The 22,473-nt window shown below is 38.0% G+C and overlaps 1 protein-coding gene across 17 annotated transcripts in view; it reads right to left on the bottom strand.

Annotated features, from left to right (window-relative positions):
• The window catches only part of CEP112 (centrosomal protein 112), a 467,190-nt gene that overhangs the window by 425,189 nt on the left and 19,528 nt on the right, over positions 1 to 22,473 (bottom strand). Inside the window, exon 1 of one of the 17 annotated variants that reach the window (XM_023244543.2) lies at positions 711 to 1,410. The exons of 15 other annotated variants lie outside the window; for them this stretch is intronic. The gene's annotated coding sequence lies outside the window, so the exon portion shown is untranslated. Of the gene's footprint in view, positions 1 to 710; positions 1,411 to 22,473 lie in introns of those variants that run through there. One more of the 17 variants, XM_045044861.1, reaches the window with a different exon arrangement.

The raw sequence follows: 22,473 nt of genomic DNA, 5'->3' as shown, positions 1-22,473 counted from the left end.
GATTAAACAATCATAAAAAGAGCTATACTTAAAAATTGAAAAATGCTTAAATATTAAAAGAAATTCTCATAGAAAATATTAATAAAAAAAGAAGATGGAACCATTTATCTATTTATTACACGGGGTGCATACATAAAACAACATATCCTTTCAGTTCACTTGTAGCTGTCCTCTGTACCAATTTACCCTTTTTCCCTTCACAATAAACTTTCAAAATAAGTTACTAGACCCATGTCCTAACCTGACATATACTTGTCAATCAACTACAATCTGATTTCCACTCAACCTAAAAGTGCTGGACACTAACAACGATCTCCTAGTTGCTCAAGCAAATGAACTCTCTGTCCTTACCCTAGTTGATCTCACTAAACATTAGGAACAGTGTTTTCAAGATGTCACATCTACTGGCTCCCTAGAATAAGCCAGGCTCATTCTTCCCTGATTTTCATTTGATCCTTCAGAAATCTCCTTTATAATAACCTTCAGTAGCCTTTCCTTCCCTGCCTACCCCATGCATCTCAGAGTTCTGTGTCAAACCTTATTTTCCCTTTTACATGCATTCCTTCTGGACAATCCAAACTGCTAATAAAACTGCTATTAGCTTTTCAAATAACAAGGAGCTTGGATTACCAAGTCTGTATCTCCAACCCAAATTGCTCTTTCTCAGCCTCAAACCCTATTACAAGTACAAATTGAAAAGCCCTACTTACAATTCAACGTGTCCAAAACTAAATTCATTATATTGTCCCTAAAACATGCTCCAGTTCAGGCCAAGGAAAGCAGAGGCGCTGCTGAAGCCAGCTTCTGGTGAAGGCAGCTGAGACGACTAAAGAAGGAGGCCATATCATTGCTAAGATCTGGCAGGCACAAGAGACACAGGGCGTTAGGCACAGAAGTTTCGTTTCTTGCCACTGAGACTGTCTCCTACTGGAAACACCATTTACTGAAACTCAAAGTAGATAGAAAGCTCGAATTCACAGTGACGGGGCTGGAGGTCAGCGTGACAGTGGAACAGAGGGTAGGGGACAAAGCTCAGCCCTGTAAGCCTCTTTAGGAAGAATAGCAATAGATGTCTACCACGCAGACTAGCTCGTAGACAGCCTACAATTGGGACCTGGGACATGATTACAGGAGCTCATGCTTATGCTACTTACGCCATTTAGAAGAGAACTGCGGCTTGATCAATTTCAGGGTGCTGAAACCAACACTGAAAGAAAAGCTTCGGCACGTTAGTAAGACCCAGGCATGCCCATGCCTCTTTACTCCGTGGAAGGAGTAAAACTGTAGGAAAAATAAATTCTTCCCTTTCACTTTTTCCTAAAGCTGTAGTATTTTGACAAGAACCCAGAAGCACTCTCTCAGCATAATGCGTGATTCCAAATACTAGAGAAACAAAGACTTGTCTCCTTAAAGATAAAGAGATAAGACACAAGATACGTAAGATTTACACCTAAAGGAAGACCAATCAAATGTCTTCCTGCAAAACTTACTATGTATATGTAACGGGAAACTTCTAAATGTAATTTTTTTAAGTAGGCTTCATACCCTGCATGGAGCCCCATTCTGCACTTGAACTCACAACTCTGAGATCAAGACCTGAGCTGAGATCAAGAGTCGGATGCTCAACTGACTGAGTCACCCAGGTGCCCCTAAATGTAATTTTGTGTTTCCAATGTCATTCAAGTGGATATTTCAGATGTAAAAAGGAAATGAACAATCTGTGGTCATAAAAATGTGCTTACAAATAAAAAACATGATTACCAGATTTTAAAATCATAATGGAAGAAGAGACTAACACATTAAATATAGTATAAAATCAAATCAGCAAATTATAAAATTAGTTCAAGAAATATTCAGATAACACGAAGGAAAACATAAAGGGATGATTACAATAAGTGAAAATACAAGAGATAAGGTAGAAAGATTCATAATCTCTGACATCGAAATAATAGGAATTCCAGAAGGAGCAAATAAAACAGAAACTCAGGATAGTTATTAAAAGAAATAGTAGGGGGGCGCCTGGGTGGCGCAGTCGGTTAAGCGTCCGACTTCAGCCAGGTCACGATCTCGCGGTCCGGGAGTTCGAGCCCCGCGTCAGGCTCTGGGCTGATGGCTCAGAGCCTGGAGCCTGTTTCCGATTCTGTGTCTCCCTCTCTCTCTGCCCCTCCCCCGTTCATGCTCTGTCTCTCTCTGTCCCAAAAATAAATAAACATTGAAAAAAAATTAAAAAAAAAAAAAAAGAAATAGTAGGGACAGTGCCAGTCAAGACTACATCAAAGAGCCTAAAAGAAGAACTTACGGTATCACTTTTAAGTAGAACAAAAATGTGATGCCATGAAAAGGATGAAAACTGAAGGTCTGCCAGGCTCTGGTTCCACCAACAACTAGAGACAGCAGCAAGTGTGACTCTGGAGAAGTAGAAAGGAATCAAAGTTCCCCTAAGTAGAGGAAAAAAGTCAAACCTGCCAGGGGCGCCTGGGTGGCTCAGTAGGTTGAGCGTCTGACTTCAGCTCAGGTCATGATCTCGCGGTCTGTGAGTTCGAGCCCCGCGTCGGGCTCTGGGCTGACGGCTCAGAGCCTGGAGCCTGCTTCCAATTCTGTGTCTCCCTCTGTCTCTGCCCCCTCCCCCGCTCATGCTCTGTCTCTCTCTCTCTCTCTCTCTCTCTCTCTCTCTCTCTCTCTCTCTCTCTCTCTCTCAGCATTTAAAAAAAAAAAAGAAGAAAGAAAGTCAAACCTGCCAAGAATGCGGAGGCAGGAACAGGCTTCCCTGCTCTTAGAGGAAGCTGAAAATCAGTGCTGGTTCTGAAAGCGATGGCTTATAAGATGATGTATGCCTAGTAGAGGCAAAGGACACAGCCACGGCCTCAAAACTAAGCAATCAGACCAGTTCCAGGCGAGAGGGACAGAGTTCAAAATGAACAGAGAGACATTTGATTCTCCAAATTCTCACAAACAGGAGGCAGGCTGGGAAAACTACTACCCTTAAAGCAAATCATTCTTTCTGGTGTAAAAAAAAAAAAAAAAAAAAAAAAAAAGATAATTCAGAGGGAAAAGCCAAGAGCCCCAGGAACAGAGCGAAGAGCCACGAAGAACACTCCCGGGGAAGGAGCATTAAACCCTAATCAAGATACAGGCAATAAATGCCTGGCTAGATTTCAGAATTGCCAGAGAATTGCCATCACGCCTTCTCTCATTCCGCGTCTCTGAATGGGAATTCTCCAGGCCCTCTATCACCACCGTGGGTTGGCTGTATGGCTGGCAGGGGGACAGAACTTCACTCTTTTCGTCCACAGGTGTTTAGATTGGAAGAAGCCGCACCAAGGAAGCCTCAGCTACACCTGCATGTGATTTTTATCACGTGCGTTGAGGTACAATTTATGGACAATAAAACTGGATCCACTTAAAACGTAGAGTTTGAGGACTTTTGACAAATACCTGTATAACCACCACAATAAAGACACGGATTGGGGCGCCTGGGTGGCGCAGTCGGTTAAGCGTCCAACTTCAGTCAGGTCACGATCTCGCAGTCCGTGAGTTCGAGCCCCGCGTCGGGCTCTGGGCTGATGGCTCAGAGCCTGGAGCCTGTTTCCGTTTCTGTGTCTCCCTCTCTCTCTGCCCCTCGCCCGTTCATGCTCTGTCTCTCTCTGTCCCAAAAATAAATAAACGTTGAAAAAAAAATTAAAAAAAAAAAAAGACACGGATTCCCATCACACCCAAAAGTTCTCTCGAGCTCCTTTGTTAATCGATCTATTCCCTCCTGCAAACCCAGACAACCTCCATTTAGTAGAATCTCATGTATATGGAATCAAACAGTGTGTACATTTTTATGTCTGGCTTCTCTCACTGAGGAAAATGTTTTTCAGATTCAGCCATATTGTTACGTGTATTCAAAGTTCGTTTTCGTTTATTGGTTAGTGGTATTCCATTATATGAACGAACCATAATTTGTGTATTTATTCATGTGCTGATGGACATCTAGATGGTCTCCACATTTCAGATACTATGAATAAAGCTGCTATGAACACTCTAGTTCAAGTGTTTATGTGGAATAAGTTTTCATTTCTCTTGACTAAACGTCTAGGAATAGAACTGTGGGGTCACATGGTATGGTATCTTAAACTTTCTAAGAAACTTTCTAAGATCCGGATCCCTGATCCAGAATGCCGCTGACCATCTTTTCAAGTATATACATTAGCCACTCATATACTTTCTTTTGTCTGTAAAATCTTTTGCACAGTAGTTGGGTTGTCCACTTTTCCTTGAATTCTAAGAGTTCTTCACATATTCTAGACACAAGTTCTGTGTCGGATTATATGTATTTAGAATATTTTCTCTTGTTTTGTGCCTTGCCAGGTGAGTTTCCAAATGGTGTTTTTCAAAGAAAGAAAGTTTCAATTTTGATAGTCCAGTTTATAACTTATTTCTTCATTGTTTGTGTCTTTTTATGTCCTATTTTAGAAATCTTTGCCTACTCCTAGGTCACAATGATTTTTGGTTTTTTCTAAAAGTTCTCTAGTGTTTAGCATTTTCATTTAAGTCTAAAACCCATTTGATTTTTCTCCCATGTGGATATGCAGTTGTCCCCCCCCATAATTTGATTTAATTCCTTTCTTCGTTTAATTCCATTGTCATCTTTGTGGAAAATCAACGGATTTTCAATCGGTATGTGCAGATGTATTTCTAGAACTGGTTCAAATTCTAGAATATGTTCTAATCTCTGACTTTATCCATCCTTTCCCAACACTGCTATCTTTATTACTGTAGCTTTAATTCTAAAAATTAGGAACGTTAAGTCCTCTTTTCTTTCTTTCTTTATAATTGCTTTGGTTTCTCATGGATAACTTAAATCAAGCAGAGGAAGTTCCCCTCCATTCCTAATTCGCTGAGGGTTTTTATCATGGTTGGTTTTCGCATTTTTGTTAAATGCTTTTTCTGCATCTACTGAGATGATGACATGATTTTTCCTTCTTAAAATACATAGATTTCCAAGTGCCAAAACCCCTCATGTTCCTGGGATTAAACCTCATACATTCATGATATAATATCCTTTTTATCCTTTTTCTGGATACAATTTGCTAATTCAGAGTGTTTAAATCTACGTTCATGAGGGAATACTGGTATGCAGTTTTATGTTCTTATGATGTCTTTGTCTTCTTTTGGAAACAAAGTGATACTGACTTAACAAAATCAGTTGGGAAGCATTCCCTCTTTCTATTTCCTGAAAAAAATTCATGCAGGATGATATTTCTTCCGTAAAAGCCTGATAAAATTCACCAACAAAGCCATATGGGCCTGGAGATTTCTTTGTGGGAAGGTGGTTAATTATGAATTAAGTTTCCTTGGTCGATAATAGGGCAACTCAAATTTCCCATTTCTTCTTGAGTCAGTATTAGTTTTGTGTCTTTCAGGGAATGTGTCTACTTCATTCAAGTTTTCAGTGGTAGAAGGTGGTTTATATTATTCTCATTATATTCTTAATGTGTACAAGATCCATATGGAGTCTCCATTTCATTCCTGATACTGTTAATTTGTGTTTTCTCTTAATTTTTTTTAATTTTTAATTGTGGCAAAATACATGTAACATAAAATTTACTGTCCCGACCAATTTTTTTTTTTTTTTTTTTGAGAGAGAGAGAGAGGCAGAGCAGGGGAGGGACAGAGAGAGAGAAAGAAAGAATCCCAAGCAGGCTCTGCACTCAGTGCAGAACCCAAGTGGGGCTCGATGCCATGTCCCTGAGATCATATCCCGAGCTGAAATCAAGAGCTGGACAAGAGCCCAGCCAACTGGGCCACCCAGCCACCCCAGGGGTCTTAATAATTTTTAAGCATACAGTTCAGTAGCATTAAGTCCGCTTACATTGTTGTGCACCCATCACTACCATCCATCTCTATAACGTTTTCATCTTCCCAAACTGAAACTCTGTACTCACTAAACAATACCCCATTCCCCTCTCCCTGTAGCCATTAGCAAACACCATTTTACTTTCTGCCTCTACGAATCAGACTACTTTAGGTACCTCGCAAAAGTGCGAACATACAGTATTTGTCTTTTTTGTCACTAGCTTATTTCCCTTAGCATATCTTCAAGTTTCATCCATGTTGTAACATGTGTCAGAATTTCCTTCCTTTTTAAGGCTCATTCATATTCCACTGTATGTATATACCACAGTTTGTTTCCATCCATCCACTGATGAAGACGTGGAATTCTTCCACCTTTTGGCTAGTGCACATAATGATACCATGAACATGTCAAGTCCTGTTTTCAATTCTTTGGTATAAATACCCAGAAGAGGAATTGGTAGATCAGATGGTAACTATTTCTAGTTTATGTGAGGAGCTGCCATACTATGTTCCACAGTAGTTACCCCATTTTGCATTCCCACCAAGAGTGCTCAAGGGTCCCAATTTCTCCACATCCTTGCTAACATTTGTTTGTTTGTTTATAGTAGCCATACTCATAGGTGTGAGGTGGTATCTCATTATGGTTTGTTGGAGAGAGAGAGAGAGAGAGAGAGAGAGAGAGAGAGAGAGAGAGAGACTCACAAGCAGACTCCACACTCAGAGCAGAGTCCAACACAGGGATTGATCCCATGACCATGAGGTTATGACCTAGTCAAAGAAATCAAGAGTCAGACACTCAACCAACTGAGCCACCCAGGTGCCCCTCTCATTATGGTTTTGATTTGCATTTCCAAAATGATTATTATGATTATTGACATTGAGCATCTTTTCATGTGTTTACTGGCCATTTGTACATCTTCTTTGGAGAAATGTCTATTCAAGTTTTTTTGCCCATTTTTTGACCGAGTTGTTATTTCATTGTTGTCATTGAGTTGTAGAAGTTTCTTACATATTCTGAATATTAACTGTTTTTCAGATGTATGATTTGCAAATACTTTCTCCCACTGCATAGGTTGTCTCGTCATTCTTTTGACTGCATCCTTTGACAGACACAAATTTTCCATTTTGATATAACTCAATTCATCATCTTTTTTCTTTTGTTGTCTGTGCTTTTGGTGTCATATCCAGTAAATCATTGTCAAATGCACTGTCATGAAGCTTTTCCCCTATATTTTCAACTAAGAGCTTTATAGCTGTAGCTCTTATGTTTAGGTCTTTGATCCATTTTGAGTTAATTTTTATATATAGTGTAAGGTAAAAGTCCAACTTCATTCTTTTGCATGTGTTTTGCATCCAGTTTTCCCAGCACAATTTGTTGAAAAAAAAAATGTCCTTTTCCTATTGAGTGGTCTTGGCACCTTGTCAAAAAATAATTTGATCATATATGTAAGAGTTTATTTCTGGGGTCTCTATTCTACTCTATTATTCTATATATGTCTGTCTTTATGCCAATACCACACTATTTTGATTACTGTGGCTTTGCAATAAATTTTGAAATTAGGAAGTATGAGTATTCCAGTTTTGTTCTTTTCCAAGACTGTTTTGGCCATTCATTGTCACTTGAGATTAAATACAAATTTTACAATGTATTTTTGTATTTCTGAAAACAAACACAAACAAACAGAAAAACATGCCACTGGAATCTTGATAGGTACTGCATGGGATCCATTTATCACTTTGAGTAGTACTGACCATATCTTAACATGTCAAGTCTTCCATGAACACTAGGATGTGTTTCCATTTACTAGTGTCTTCTTTAACTTCGTAGTTTTTCAGTGTACAAGGCTTTTGCCTCCTTGATTAAGTTTATTCCTATTTTATCCTTTTTGATGCTATTGTAAATGGCATTACTTTCTTAATTTGTCAGATTGTTTACTGTCAGGATATAAAAAAATGAAACTGATTTTTGTGTGTTGGTTTTTTATCCTGATGCTTTGTTGAATTTATTAGTTCTAACAGTTTTGTATGGAATACATACATATTCTATGTATATTTTATGTACATATTCTATGTATAAGATCATGTCATCTGTGAACAGAGATGATTTTACTTCTTCCTTTCCGATTTGGATGCCTTTTATTTCTTTTTCTTGCCTAATCACTCTGGCGATTAGAAAGTCTTTGTCTTTCTCCGTTAAGTATGATGTTAGTGATCAGTTTTTCATATACAGCCTATTATTTTGAAATAGCTTCCTTCTATTCCTAGTTTATAAGTATTTTTATCATGAAAGGGTATTAAATTTTGTCAGATGCTTTTTCTGCATCGTTTGAGATGATCATGTGGCTTTTTCAATCATTCTGTTAATGCAGTGTACTATACTGACTGAGTTTCATATGTTGAATTCTCATTGCATTCCAGGAATATCCCACTTGGTCATGGTGTATAATCTTTTTAATGTGCTGCTGAATTCTATTTGCTAGTTGTTGTTTCTTTTCTTTGCTGCTTTTGTTTTGTTGGGGTTTTTTTGGTTTTTTTGAAGATTTTTACATAAATATTCATCAGGGAAACTGGTTGGTAGTTTTCCAGTAGTGTCTTTGTCTGGCTTTGGTATCAGGGTAATGCTGACCTCATGCGATGAATTTGAAAGTGCTTCCTCTTTTTCAATTTTTGGAAGAGTCTGAGGAGGATTGGTGTTAAATATTCTTTGGATGCTCAGTAGAATTCACCCATGAAGCCATCTGGTCCTAGGCTTTTCTTTGTTGGGAGCTTTTTGAATATTCCTTTAATAACCTTACCAGTTACAGGTCTTTTCAGATTTTATTTCTTCATGATTCAGTCTTGGTAGACTGTTTCTAGTAATTTGTCCATTTCATCTGGTTTATCCAATTGTCGGCATACATCTATTCATCATACCTATAATCCTTTTTATTTCTGTAAAATCAGTTGTAATACTCCCCCCTTTCTTTTCTGATTTCAGTTATTTGAGTCTTCTTTCTTTTTAAGCAATTCAGCTAAAGGTTTTTCAATTTTGTTGATTTTTTTCTGAATAAAACAACTCTTGGTTTCATTTTTTTCTAATATTTTTTCATTCTCCATTTTGTTTATTTCTGCTCTAGTTTTTATTATTTCCTTTCTTCTGCTATCTTTGGAGTTTTTTCTTCTTTTTCTAGTTCCTTAAGATGTAAACTTAGGTTGTCCATGTGAGATCTTTATTCTTTTTTTTTTTTTTTCAACGTTTATTTATTTTTGGGGGACAGAGAGAGACAGAGCATGAACGGGGGAGGGGCAGAGAGAGAGGGAGACACAGAATCGGAAACAGGCTCCAGGCTCTGAGCCATCAGCCCAGAGCCCGACGCGGGGCTCGAACTCACGGACCGCGAGATCGTGACCTGGCTGAAGTCGGACGCTTAACCGACTGCGCCACCCAGGCGCCCCTCTTTATTCTTTTTTAATGCAAGCTTTTACAACCTAAGTCTCCCTCTTACTGCTTTCACAGAATCTGCTAAGTTTTGGTACATTGTGTTTTCATTTCCATTTATCTCAAGATATTTTCTAATGTCCCTTTTAATTTCTTCTTTGACTCACTGCTTGCTTAGAGTGAGTTATTTAATTCCACACATTTGTGAATTTTCCAGTTTCACTATTAACTTCTAGTTTCCCTATATTTTGCTCAGAAAAAAAATACTCTGTGTGATTTCAATTTTTAAAATGTTATTAAGACTCTTTTGTGGCCTATCACATGATTTACCCTGGAGAATATTCCATGCATACTTGAAACTATTCCATGTGTACTTGTGTTGGGTGGAATGCTCTGTATATGTCTGTTTGGTCCAATTGGTCTATATAGTACTGTTCAAACCTTCTATTTCTTTATTGATCTTCTGATTGTTCTATCCATTGTTGAATGTGGGAATGCGGGGTACTAAAGTTTCTTACTATTACTCTGGAGCAATTTCTCCCTTCAGTTCTGCCAGTGTTGGTCTCATATATTTAGGACTTCTGATGTTTGGCGCATGTATTTTATAATCGTATCTTCTTGGTGAATTGACCCTGTTATCATAATATACGTCCTTCTGTTTCACAGCTGTTTTTTACTTAAAGTCCATTTTGTATGATATACAGTCACCTCTGCTCTCCTTCGGTTACTCTTTACATGAAATATCTTTTTCTATTCTTTCACTTTCAACCTGTGTGTGGGTGTGTGTGTCCTTAGATCTAAAGTGAGTCTCCTGTAAACAGCATACAGCTGAATACTGGCATTTTTTATACATTCTGCTAAGCCATGACTTTTCATTGTGGAGTTTAATCCATGTACACTTAAAGTGCAATGAATTAATGATAGACAAAGACTTACTATTGACATTTTGTTATCTTCTGTATGTCTTACAGGTTATTTGTCTCTCATTTCCTCCCTGCCTGCCTTTTTATTTAGTTGGCGTTTTGTAATGACATGTTTTGATTCCCTTCTCATAGCCTTTTGTGTGTATTTTCTTTGTGGTTACCGTGAGGATTAGAAAAAAAATTTTTTAATCCTAAAGTTACAACAATATATTTTAAACTTCAACTACATACAAAAACTCTACTCCTTTATAGCTCCACACCTCTCCGCACATGTTTATGTTGCTGATACTGCATACCCATTAACGTATATTTATAATTATTTTACACGTCTTTCTACTCCTATAAAAAATAAAAATGGAATTATATATATAGATTTTTTTTAATGTTTATTTATTTTGACAGAGAGAGAAACAGAGCATAAGCAGGGGAGGGGCAGAGAGAGAGGGAGACACAGAATCCAAAGCAGGCTCCAGGCTCTGAGCTGTCAGCACAGCGGACGTGGGTCTCAAACTCACAGACTGCGAGACCATGACCTGAGCTGCAGTCGGACGCTCAACAGACTGAGCCACCCAGGCGCCCCTAAAAATGGAATTATAAACTGAAAGGAAAATTCTACAGGTTTTTATATTTGTCCATATATTTCTTTTTATTTGATAAGTCTGACCAGAATTTATCAATTTTATTTAGTTTTCAAAAAAATCAATATTTGATTCATTGATTTTTCTCTACTATTCTCTGTTCCATTGATTTCCATTCATCTATTTTATTTCCTTCATTCCACTTACATTGGGTCCACTTAGCTCTTACTCTTCCAGCTTCAAAAGAGGGAAGCTATGATCACTGATTTCAGAAATCTCTTCTTTTCTGATATAAGCATTAAAAACTCTAAATCTCCCTTTAAGCACTGCCTTGGCTGCACTTCATAAAGTTTTATGTATTGTATTTTCCTTATCATTTGTTTGAAAATATTTTCTAAACTCCCTTGTGATTTCTTTCTTCACCAATGGGTATAATTGATTTTTGGAGGGCACCTGACTGGCTCAGTTGTCGGGAGAGACTCTTGATCTTGGGGTTATGAATTCAAACCCCACATTGGGTGTGGAGATTACTTAAAAATAAAATCTTAAATGGGGCACCTGGGTGGCTCAGTCAGTTAAGTGTCCAACTCTTGATTTCTGTCCAGGTCATGATCTCATAGTTTGTGAATTTGAACCCTGCATCATGCTCTGCGCTGACAGTGCAGAGCCTGCTTAGAATTCTCTCTCACTCTCTCTCTGCCCCTACCACCAGTGGGCACTCCCTCTCCTCAAAATACACTTTTTTTAAAAAGCAAAAAGAAAGCAATAATAATAAAATAAGATCTTTTCTAGAATGATTTTTTTTTAACTTATAAATATTTTAGGGCTTTTCTGGATATACAGTACTATTACCGTTCATTTCTCATTAAATTCAAATGAGGTCAGACTATATATTGTGCGACTTTCATCTTTGGTGACCAATTGAGATTTCTTTTATGATCAGACACGACCTATCGGATGAACATTCCATGCACACTTAAAGAATGTGTAATCTGTACTTGTCGGGTGGGGTGTTTTATAGACGTCAATGAGGTTGAGATGGGTCAGTGCACTGTTCACGTCTTCTACATCCTCACTGAATTTTCTGCTCCATCAGTTCCTAAGAAAGGTGTTAAAATCTGCAACGTGTGTGGATTTGTCTATTTCTTCCTTTGGCTGTTATTTATTGACTCACATATTTCTGAAGCTTTATCATTTGCTACATACACATTTATAACTTATGTCATACTTATGAACTTATTCTTGTATCATTACAAAATAATTATGTTTATCTCTAATAATTCTCTTTGGCTTAAGGTTTCTTATGCTTCTGTTTTCATTTTATATCTCTTTACATTCCACAACTCTTTCAATTTACTTGTCTTTGTATTGTAAAGTATGTCTCTTATAGATAACATACAACACGGTTCTTGCTTTTTAAATCCAATCTAGTATTCACTGCCTTTGGACTAGACTGTTGAGTCCAATTACATTTAATGTAATTACTGATATGGCTCTACTTGGTCTGCCATTTTGCTATTTGTTTTATATTTGTCCCATCTTCTGTTTCTCTGTTCTTCCTTCCCTACCTACTTTTATGTTGACTATTTTACTGTATCCCATTTTAATCTCTTTAGTTATATTTCTTCCTGGTTATATGTCTATTATATTTTTAGTACTTGTTCTAGGTGTGTGGTAGGCAACATCTAATATGGCTCCCAATGACCCCCATCTCCTGGCATTCATGCCCTTGTGTAAACCCTTTTCTCTGAGTATCCACCGAATCTAGTGATTTACTTTCAATAACCTGAATATAACACAAGTGATAGGCTATCACTTCCAAGATTAGCTTACAAAAAAGACCCTGATTTCCATCTTGCTTCTTTTCTTCAATGCAAGCCAGCTGCCATCTTTCATGCTGCTCATTGGAGAAGTCTGGACAGCAAGAAACTTAAAGAAGCCTCTGAATGACAGCCCTAAGACTGATGCCCCCAAACACCCCACAAATACTTTGACTGCAGCTTTACAAGAGAACCTGAGCCACAAATCCCAGCTAAGCCATGCCTACGAGATAATAAATTTTGTTGTTTTTAAGTTGCTAACACTCGGAACAATTTGTCATGCAGCAATAGATAACTAATACAGACTTTGGTACCTAGAAACAATGTACTGCCTAAAAAGTAGAAGTGTCTTTTGAACCAGGAGTCATCAGAGGCTGGAAGGACTTTGACTTGTATACTAAAAAAAAGACAAAATTGACCGGAAGAGGCTGTTAGTAGAAATCTGGACTTGAGGACTCAAGTGAGATTTGCCAGTGAGAACTCAAGAGGAAGTGAGAGACATGTTACTGAAAAACAGGAGAGGGATCCTTTTATGCAGTGGCCACACTATCACCTTAAGTAACATGTAAAACAGAAAACGTGCTTAATAAGTTGGATGAGTGATACAGTGACGGAGATTTCCAAGCAAAGTATTTCTTGCTGCTTAGAGTGAAATGCAAGAGAAGAGTAATAAATTAAACTAAGTGGAGGATACCTAAAGAAAAGAGAACGAGAACTTCATGATTTTAAAAATTCTCAGTCTCCAGTTAGCAAAAGATGCTAAACTAAGAAATGGCACCCGAGTGAAATCTGAGCACCGCCTAGAGAAAAAGCCAAGAGTATAAATGAAAAACCTTTTTTTCAGATCAAAAAGATCAAAGGTGGTACATCAAGAGTACTATACATTCACACACAGAGAACTTTAAAAAGATTAAGGCGATGCTTTACAGATTCTCTCAATCAAACAACAGAGCCTCCAGAAAGGTTAAGGTCATCATCCCTCAATCTTGTCAGAAGCAACCCAACATGGAAAGGGAATCTCAATGAGATTAATATATGTGGCTTTTGTCTAGTGGAATGAACATAAAAGAGATGCACAGGAGGTCTACAAAGGTTTTGAGAAAATTATTCAGCAAAATCACTGCTCCCCTAGACTGAAAAAGATAAGAGTACCAAAGTGTCCAAAATTCTTCTGGAGGCAAACAGGCTGAGAAAAGTACTAAGCTGCAAATACATGCTATCTTTCATGAAAAAGGAAGAACTCAGAAGACGGACTCAAGAGCCCAGTGAGAGGAGCTAGGAGACATGCAATATTAGTCCCAGGTCTTGAGCCTTGATTAAGGACTTTCCAGTATTTGCCCAACTGGATTTCAGAACTGCTATGGAAACCAGTGACTCCTTTGTACCTCCCATTATTCACCCTTTCAGAAACGTCTCTAGTGATCATTGATTGTAGTTGGGTGTGTGGGGAGCAGGTAGCTATCAGAACAGACATTTCTCCAAAGAAGATATACAAATGGTCGTTAACCACGTGAAAAGATGCTCAGCACGAGTAGTTATTAGGGGAATGCAAACTAAAACCACAATGCAATACCACTACATGCCCATTAAAATGACCAAAATCAAAAACACTGATAATACCAAGAGGTGAGGATGTGAAAAAACTGAGGCACTCACACGTTGCTAACAGGGATGTCAAATGGCACCGCCACGTTGGGAAATGGTTTGCTACTTCCCTTAAAAAGTTAAATATAGGGGCGCCTGGGTGGCGCAGTTGGTTAAGCGTCCGACTTCAGCCAGGTCACGATCTCGCGGTCCGTGAGTTCGAGCCCCGCGTCAGGTTCTGGGCTGATGGCTCAGAGCCTGGAGCCTGTTTCCAATTCTGTGTCTCCCTCTCTCTCTGCCCCTCCCCCGTTCATGCTCTGTCTCTCTCTGTCCCAAAAATAAATAAACGTTGAAAAAAAAAATTAAAAAAAAAAAAGTTAAATATACACTTATATAGCCCACTGTTAGATATCTACCCAAAAGAAATGAAAAACACGTGCTCAAACAAAAATTTGCAGTATGAATGTCCACAGCAGCATAATTCATAATAGCCGAAGTCTGATAACAATCCAAATATCCATGAACTGGTAAATGGATAAACAAAATGTGATATACTCATCAGCGAAATACCATCCAGGGTTAAAAAGGAATGAACTATTGATACAGGCAACATGAACTTCAAAAACAATACCCTAAGTGAAAGAATCAGATGCGTAAGACTACATGGTTTATGTATGTATTTATGTATTTCATCCACTCAGATGAAATTTCTGAAAAAGCAAAACCATAGACACGAAAAGCAGATCACTGTTTGTCTGGGCCTGGGAGTGTAATTCCATATTATAAAGATATTAACTCTTCCTAAATTGATCTATAGACTCAATACATTTCCAATTACTATGTCAACAGAGATACGTGTGTGTGTGTGTGTGTGTGTGTGTGTGTATAAACTGGTAAGCTAATTGTAAAATTTAGGGGCGCCTGGGTGGCTCAATCGGTTAAGTGGCCGACTTCAGCTCTGGTCATGATCTCACAGTTTGTGAGCTCGAGCCCCACATCGGGGGCTGTGCTGACAGCACAGAGCCTGGAGCCTGGAGCCTGCTTTGGATTCTGGGTCTCCCTCTCTCTCTGACCCTCCCCCACTCACTCTCACTCACTCTCTCCCAAAAAAAGAAACATTAAAAACAATTTTAATTATATAATTTAAATGAGAAGGTAAAGAACCAAGAAGAGCCAGGGCAATCTTGGAGAAGAAGAGAAAGCTGGAAGGCATATGCTATACTACTAAGCTGCAGTAATTAAGGCATATAGTAATAGCACACAGATAGACAAATAGACCAATGGAGGAGACGAGGGTCCAGAAATAAACCCACACAAATAAGATTTCCTAGTTTACAATAATGATGCCAACTACAGCAGTGGGGAAAGGCTGGGTTTGTTTTTTTTTTTTAAAGATGTTGGATTAAATGGCTATCCCTCCACTATCCTGGGCTGACTAGGGGTGGGAGAAAGCCCTACCTCATTTCATACATAAAAATCAATTCCAGATGAAGCACATACCTAAATGAGAAAGATAAGAAAGCTTCTAGAAGGCAACATAGGCAAGTGTCTCCATTATCTTGGGGTAGGCAAGGCAAGAAATCTTAAACAGGACACACAAAAAAAGCACAAACAATATCAGAGACAAACAACAAATAAAAGTATAATATAAGTTAATGACATTCGACAGATCACACCAATGAAAGTGGGAGAAGATATATGCCATACGTACATCAACAAAAAACGTATTCTGGATATGTACATTTGTATCCAGAATATACAAAGAATCGTGACAAATCAAAAAACACCGAGAAGCCATGTTTTATTAAAAAATGAATAGCAACTTCACAAAAGAGGACATCCAAGTGGCCAAAAAGCATAGGAAAAGGTACTCCATGTCATTAGCCATGTGGGACAATGCAAATTAAAACACACCATACTAGAATCGCTAAAACTAAAAGAAACGGACAAAGCAAGTATTGGGAGAGTGGGGGAGCCACAGACTCTGAAATACTACCCTGGAAAAGTAAATTGCCATAACCATTTTGGAAAACTCTCTGGCAGAATGCACTGTAAGTACACTTCCAAGTCAACACAGTGCACGCATGGGCACTAAAAGACATGTACGAGAATGTTCACAGCAGAATTATTTGTAACAGCCAAAACCCAGAACAAAACCAAATATCCAACAACAGTAGAATGCATATATAAATGCGATACATTCACACAGTAGTAAATAAAAAAGAATAATCCATTGCTAAACACAACAACACAAATCAATCTCACAACATAACGTTGAGCCAATGAAGCTAGAAAAACGCGAACACGCTTTATGAATCAAAAACTGTTAAAGCTGATCTACGGTGATGTAATGCAGAATAGTGGTTACTATTTGGTGGGATGGTAAATGACGGGGGAGGGGCAAGAGAGAGCTTTCTGGAGAGCTGAGGATGGTCTCTCTCTTGCTTTAGAAGATGGTTACATACAGGTATTCATTTTGTAAAACTGCACCAAACTTTGATTAAGTCTTGTATGTTACACATTGACTTTAAAAGTTTGCCACGAAGAATGAAACACAGCCACATTTATTAACAAGGATAGATCTGAAAAACATGAGAAAAAGAAGCTTCAAAACAATATATTAAGTATGGTCCCACTTATATAAAGTTAAAAAAAAAAAAAAAAAAGAAAAGAAATGATACACACAAAAGACAGGACAATGGTCCTCTCAGGAGATGACAAGAGGAGCCAGTCAGGTCTCCTGGAGCACTATCATACGCTATTTCTTGGGTGGGTTAAAAGTATAGGGATGTTTATTTTATAACTGTTCTTTAAACTGTACCTGTATATTTTCGTGCACTTTTTTTTGCTTCTACATTTATTTATTTTTGACAGAGAGAGACAGAGCACAAGCAGGGGAGGGGCAGAGAGAGAGGGAGACACAGAATCCAAAGCAGGCTCCAGACTCTGAGCTGTCAGCACAAAGCCTGACGAGGGGCTCAAACTCACAAACCGTGAGATCATGACCTGAGCCGAAGTCAGATGCTTAACTGACTGAGCCACCCAGGCGCCCCTATTTTCGTGCACTTTTTACATGTACACTATGTTTCACAGTTGTAAAACATTGCAAGAGTCATACGACTCCTACACAACTACTAGATTATAAATGATCAGGAAACTAAAATGAGAATTAACTAGATTTCATGTCTTTGCATTCATCTGAGCAGCGGCTAATAATGTTACACACCACCTAAAGAATCGTCTTCTCAAGGCATTGCTAAATGGAAATGAAACATAAAAATAAATAGCAACAACTAATAATGCAGTAAACTATCAAACTACCCTGAAAATAAGAAAATAAAAATAACTTCCAATGATCCACAACATATTATTTTAATTTTTCAAAGGGAACTTTATTAGGAATAAAAAGAAAAACAAAACAAAATGGAAAAAGAAATGAGATGGGTTGACAAAACTAAAAAAATGACCAGAGATTCATAAACAATTTAAGACTTCTTGCTTTCCCTATTTCCTACCTTAAAATAACATTCGATTTTAAAACTTAAAAATAAAAACCATACAATCAAGTCAACGTTTATTAACTGATCTCTGGTTTAACAGTACAACACTCAGAGAGTATTTTAATTCCCTTAAAATTAAGTTTTACGGTAACATACTTATAAACTTACTGTCATCTTTTTTTATTAAAAGGACAATCAAAACTATTCAATATTATGACGTCACAAAAAGAAAGTTGCCTGTGAAATAAAAAGATGCTATTACAAAGCCCCACTCATTAAAATTTTTTAAAAAGCAACTAAATACGTCAAAAATCTGACTCACTAAAACAAAAAAAAAAAAGCCTCAGAAAAATGCAAGCCCGTTGTTCTCAAAGCAATTCTATCTCAGTTGCAACTTCCTTGACCTGGTAAACACCGAAGAATGCTATTTAACTAATGTGTTAATGTTGAAAATTAATGAGTAGTTAGGTGGTTTTATGAGTGCATGAAACATTATGTTTTATGGAGCATCCTAAGAAACAGTTTTCATTCCTCATTTATGCAGCAGACTTATTTGTAGAGCTCAAGGATAAGTGTCTACCTAACGAGCAGCCACTGTATCAAAAGTATCCAATGAATCACATGTAATCCATGCTGAGTGTTTTATCCAAACAAAATGATGAAAAAAATCAACTTAAGGAAAATGATTACTTTTTCTTTCTTTCAAAAAGATTTATTGGCAAGAGCTCCTCTGAAACCTGAGACTGACCAAACAGAAAAGCAACTAGGTGTTGCTCATGGGTGATTATCATCAAAGAGGAGATACCCATGAATCGCAAGTAAGCACAGATAAAAGGGCTCCCCTGTGGCGGAGGCAGTTTATAGGTACCAACACCCAACTCCAGGTCCCTGTCTGCATCCCGCTTCCCCACCTAGACAGCAGCTGTCCGTCTAGGTCAGGCTTTACAGTGGCCCAAAAGAAGACCCAGGTCTACAGTGCCAAGCCCAATACAGGAGCCACTAAATCACATACAGCTATTTAAATTAATTACAACTTAAAATTCCGTTCCTCGGTCACACTAGTCACATTTCAAGGGCTCAACAGACACATGTGAAAAGTGGCTATTGTGCTGGATGGCACAGCCATACAACATTTCCACCACTGCAGAAAGTACTATGGGATGGTGCTACTGTGGAATCTATCTTTGCCCAAACAACGGGGCTATTTGTAAATATAATGAATGTACTTTGTAAATATCTAAGGATGTTTTACTGTGTGTAATCCTAACCATATTTATTTATGCCACTGGATATAAAGAATCCCTAGGAAGGAAAGATACTGATCAGCAACCCCATAAATTCATCCAACAATTTAGGAGCCGGGCTATTTATAGTGTTAATGTCACTTACATACAAAAACGGAGTTTAACAAAGAAAAAGATTCCTTTGCAGTTTTTTAAGTATCCAGACTAAAAAATTACATCATTATTTTTGAAGTGAAAAATGTTTTTTCACATAGATGAACATACTCAATCACAAGTACATTTTCATTATACTTGATCACCATCTGCTGGTCATGTCATTAAACTGCACAAGCCAATGAAATGTTAGCTATAATGGGAGACATTTTTAAAGGACATACACAGTCCCAGCTTTCTGCCGCAATGCATTCCTGGAAAACCACATCATAAAGAGGATCATTGTAAAGCAAATCATATTTTCCATAAGGGCAGGGCTATAATTAGATTCCTCATTCCAAACTAAAATCTGGCATCAAATAATCCATGGAAGGATCTCATTAAAGCAAGATGCAAAAATTATAGTCCTCTATAATCACTTAAAATAGGATAATTATTCTCCAAGTCCTTTCTTACAGGTATGAACAAATTTCTTTCTTAGAGAACACAATATAAATTAAAAGATAAAACTTTAATTCATATAAACATAACCTAAATCTCATAGGGTAAGAGTAATATACAGTAAATAATAATTCTGTTTGCACACTCCCAGAATTTTTACGTAATCTAGATGGTGGCTCTTTATAAAATGGCATCTAAAGAAATCTAAACTAATGCCTTCCTTTTTCATGAACAAGGTCCTCTACAGTTAAGTAGAATCCTTGTGTTTCTTCCGCTGGGAAGCAGGCTGATTCATCTTGCCTCCCCCCAACCCTCTCCTAACCCGGAACTCTTAAGCAAAGTTTCAAGTAAAAATAGTTAAGTGGTATTAAATCATTCTTTTCATCTTCTCTATCCTAGACCCTAACTGCACTTTGGTGATAAAGCTACCAGACCACATTATACTTCACTGAAAAGTCATAAAAATAATCACAAGCCATTAAAAACAGAAGCTTCAAAACATTTTTCATAGAATCCTAAGAAAAGAATACAACATATTATCTCCATGTTCTGTGTTTGGGAGAATACACAAAAAGAATACATAGATACGACAGGAACTTATGTCTATTACTTAAGCTTCTAATTCAGGGTGTGTGGCACAATGCAAAAAGAAAAAAGGGGCCAGCTACACTGTATTCCTTCTATCTGGGGGGAAAAAGGACTTGCTGAGTTATCGAAACAAAGATTCTTTCAAAGTCTCTTTTAAAATACTCTCCCACCTTCTTCTAAGAGTGTGCAGGATTCATACTTACACTGAGTAGCTTTCCACATAGCCATTAATCTATTTTTCTCAAGTGATTCTCAAAATAATTAATGACTGATGGATTTTAAGATAATATCCTTTAGGAAGATTAGCTAATTAGAGAAGAAAGAATGGTCAAACCATCTAACAAGTATGCTCCTGCAGGAACCATTAAAATAACAATCACCATGCCAGTGATGAAGGTGGCCGCAGCTAACACTTTCTCAGGTCCCTGTCAGAGGCTCTCTAGCTCCATTTTACAAATGATGAAACTGGAGGTTAGAGAAATTAAGTAACTTGCCTGAGGACACAGTTGCCAAGTGTCAGAAGAGAGATCTGAACAAAGGCAAACTCCCTCATTTCAGCTCAACCTAGAAATAACCAAGAACAAAGGCACAGTCGCCCAGGACTGCTGATACAGCTTGAGTGGGGGAAAATGATGGATGAAAGTGGAATTTCCACATTTGCTGCATACGGTACTCGTGCCTACAGGATAGACTAGACTAGAATGAACACAGGGTCTAAAATCATCAAACCAAGTGGCGCCTGGGTGGCTCAGTCGGTTAGGCGTCCGACTTCGGCTCAGGTCTTGATCTCACAGTCTGTGAGTTCAAGCCCTGTGTTGGGCTCGGTGCTGACAGTTCAGAGCCTGGAGCCCGCTTCGGATTCTGTGACTCCCTCCCTCTCTGCCCCTCCCCTGCTCATGCTCTGTCTCTGTCTCTCTCTCAAACATAAATAAACATTTTAAAAAAATTAAAATCATCAAGACCTAGATTCCAAAACTGGATCCATCACGGGGAACGTGGTATGACCTCACCGAAGCTGTTACCTCATCTATAAATACAAAGGGCCATCACGTCAGCCTCACAGAAGGGCCGAGAAGATGAAATCAGATAACTTGTAAAAGATTTCTAGAATAGTATCTAGCATACAGTAGGTGCTCCATAAATGGCACAACTCGTCCCACCTGATTTCTGTTTTAACAAATTAGAAATACAAGTGAAATCCACAAATACTTAACTTATTGGGAAAATTTCATTCTTATGTTTAAATTTGTATAATTATATATAGCTAAATGTGTTAATATGCATCACTATTGTATATGCCCAAACATCTTAACAAGATGGTATTTTGGAGGGCAACTTGACAGTATCTATCAAAAATAAGTATGGGACTATTAAAACTAACATAGACATATGTACAAAAAAGTTTTTAACATTCCACACCAGACTGGTCCCTCTCTCTAAAGGTAAAACTGTTTCACATGTGGCACCCAGAAATATCGCAAACACACGTACACATGTGTATCCATATATCCTCTTTGAAATACACCATGCACACACATACATTGAAGCTTACTATGCTTTTATAAACTTCTTTGAAACTTTATGTACCTTAGAGATCTCTCCACACTAGCCCAAATAGATTTTTGTTATCAATCCGCAAGATGCCGTACCTGATAATAATCCCACCAATCCCTTATCCGTTAAATTTGTTAACACACTGGGCTACTAAAACAGTGATGTCTTTCTTGAGCATCAGCAGTAGCCAAAAAATACATGCAGATGCATAATGGTATGTGTACCGAGATGCGAAGGCATTCTTTATAACCGTGAAGAATTAAAGGCAACAGAGACAGGTTAAATTACAGTCAATCCACACTAGGGATTATTATGGCGGTTAAAAAGACTGCACAGACTACATTACACAGGGTCAGATACAGTTAAGTGGAAAAAGAGCCAGTCTCACCACAGGACATACAGTATAAACTAATGTATAATTTTTTAATTACTTATGTGTGGCTACATGGCTACTGTAGAATCATACACACCAAATTATTGATGACTATTACTTCCCATGAGCAAAGTGGAATAAGGAGGACATAGAGAGAAAGACTTTGACTTTTTACTCCACATATTTCTACTCTGAGGTTTTTACAAGAAGCATGTATTGTATATGGGTTGTATAATTTCCCAAAATGAGGATAAAAACTGTACTAGTCATCTACTGCTGCGTAACAAATTACCACACACTGAAGAGCTTTAAACGACACAGATGTATTTTCTCCTAGTTTCTGTGGGTCAGAAGTACAGACACAGCTGGGCTGGGTCCTCTGCTTAGGGCCATGCAGGCTGCCATCATGGTTTGCCCAGAGCTGGGTTCTCATCTGGAGGCTCCACCGGGGAAGGA

The sequence above is a fragment of the Felis catus genome, chromosome E1 (genome assembly GCF_018350175.1).
Source record: "Felis catus isolate Fca126 chromosome E1, F.catus_Fca126_mat1.0, whole genome shotgun sequence".
Taxonomy (NCBI): domain Eukaryota; kingdom Metazoa; phylum Chordata; class Mammalia; order Carnivora; family Felidae; genus Felis; species Felis catus.
Note: the sequence above shows the minus strand (reverse complement) of the source record. Positions and strands in the feature narration are given on the sequence as shown.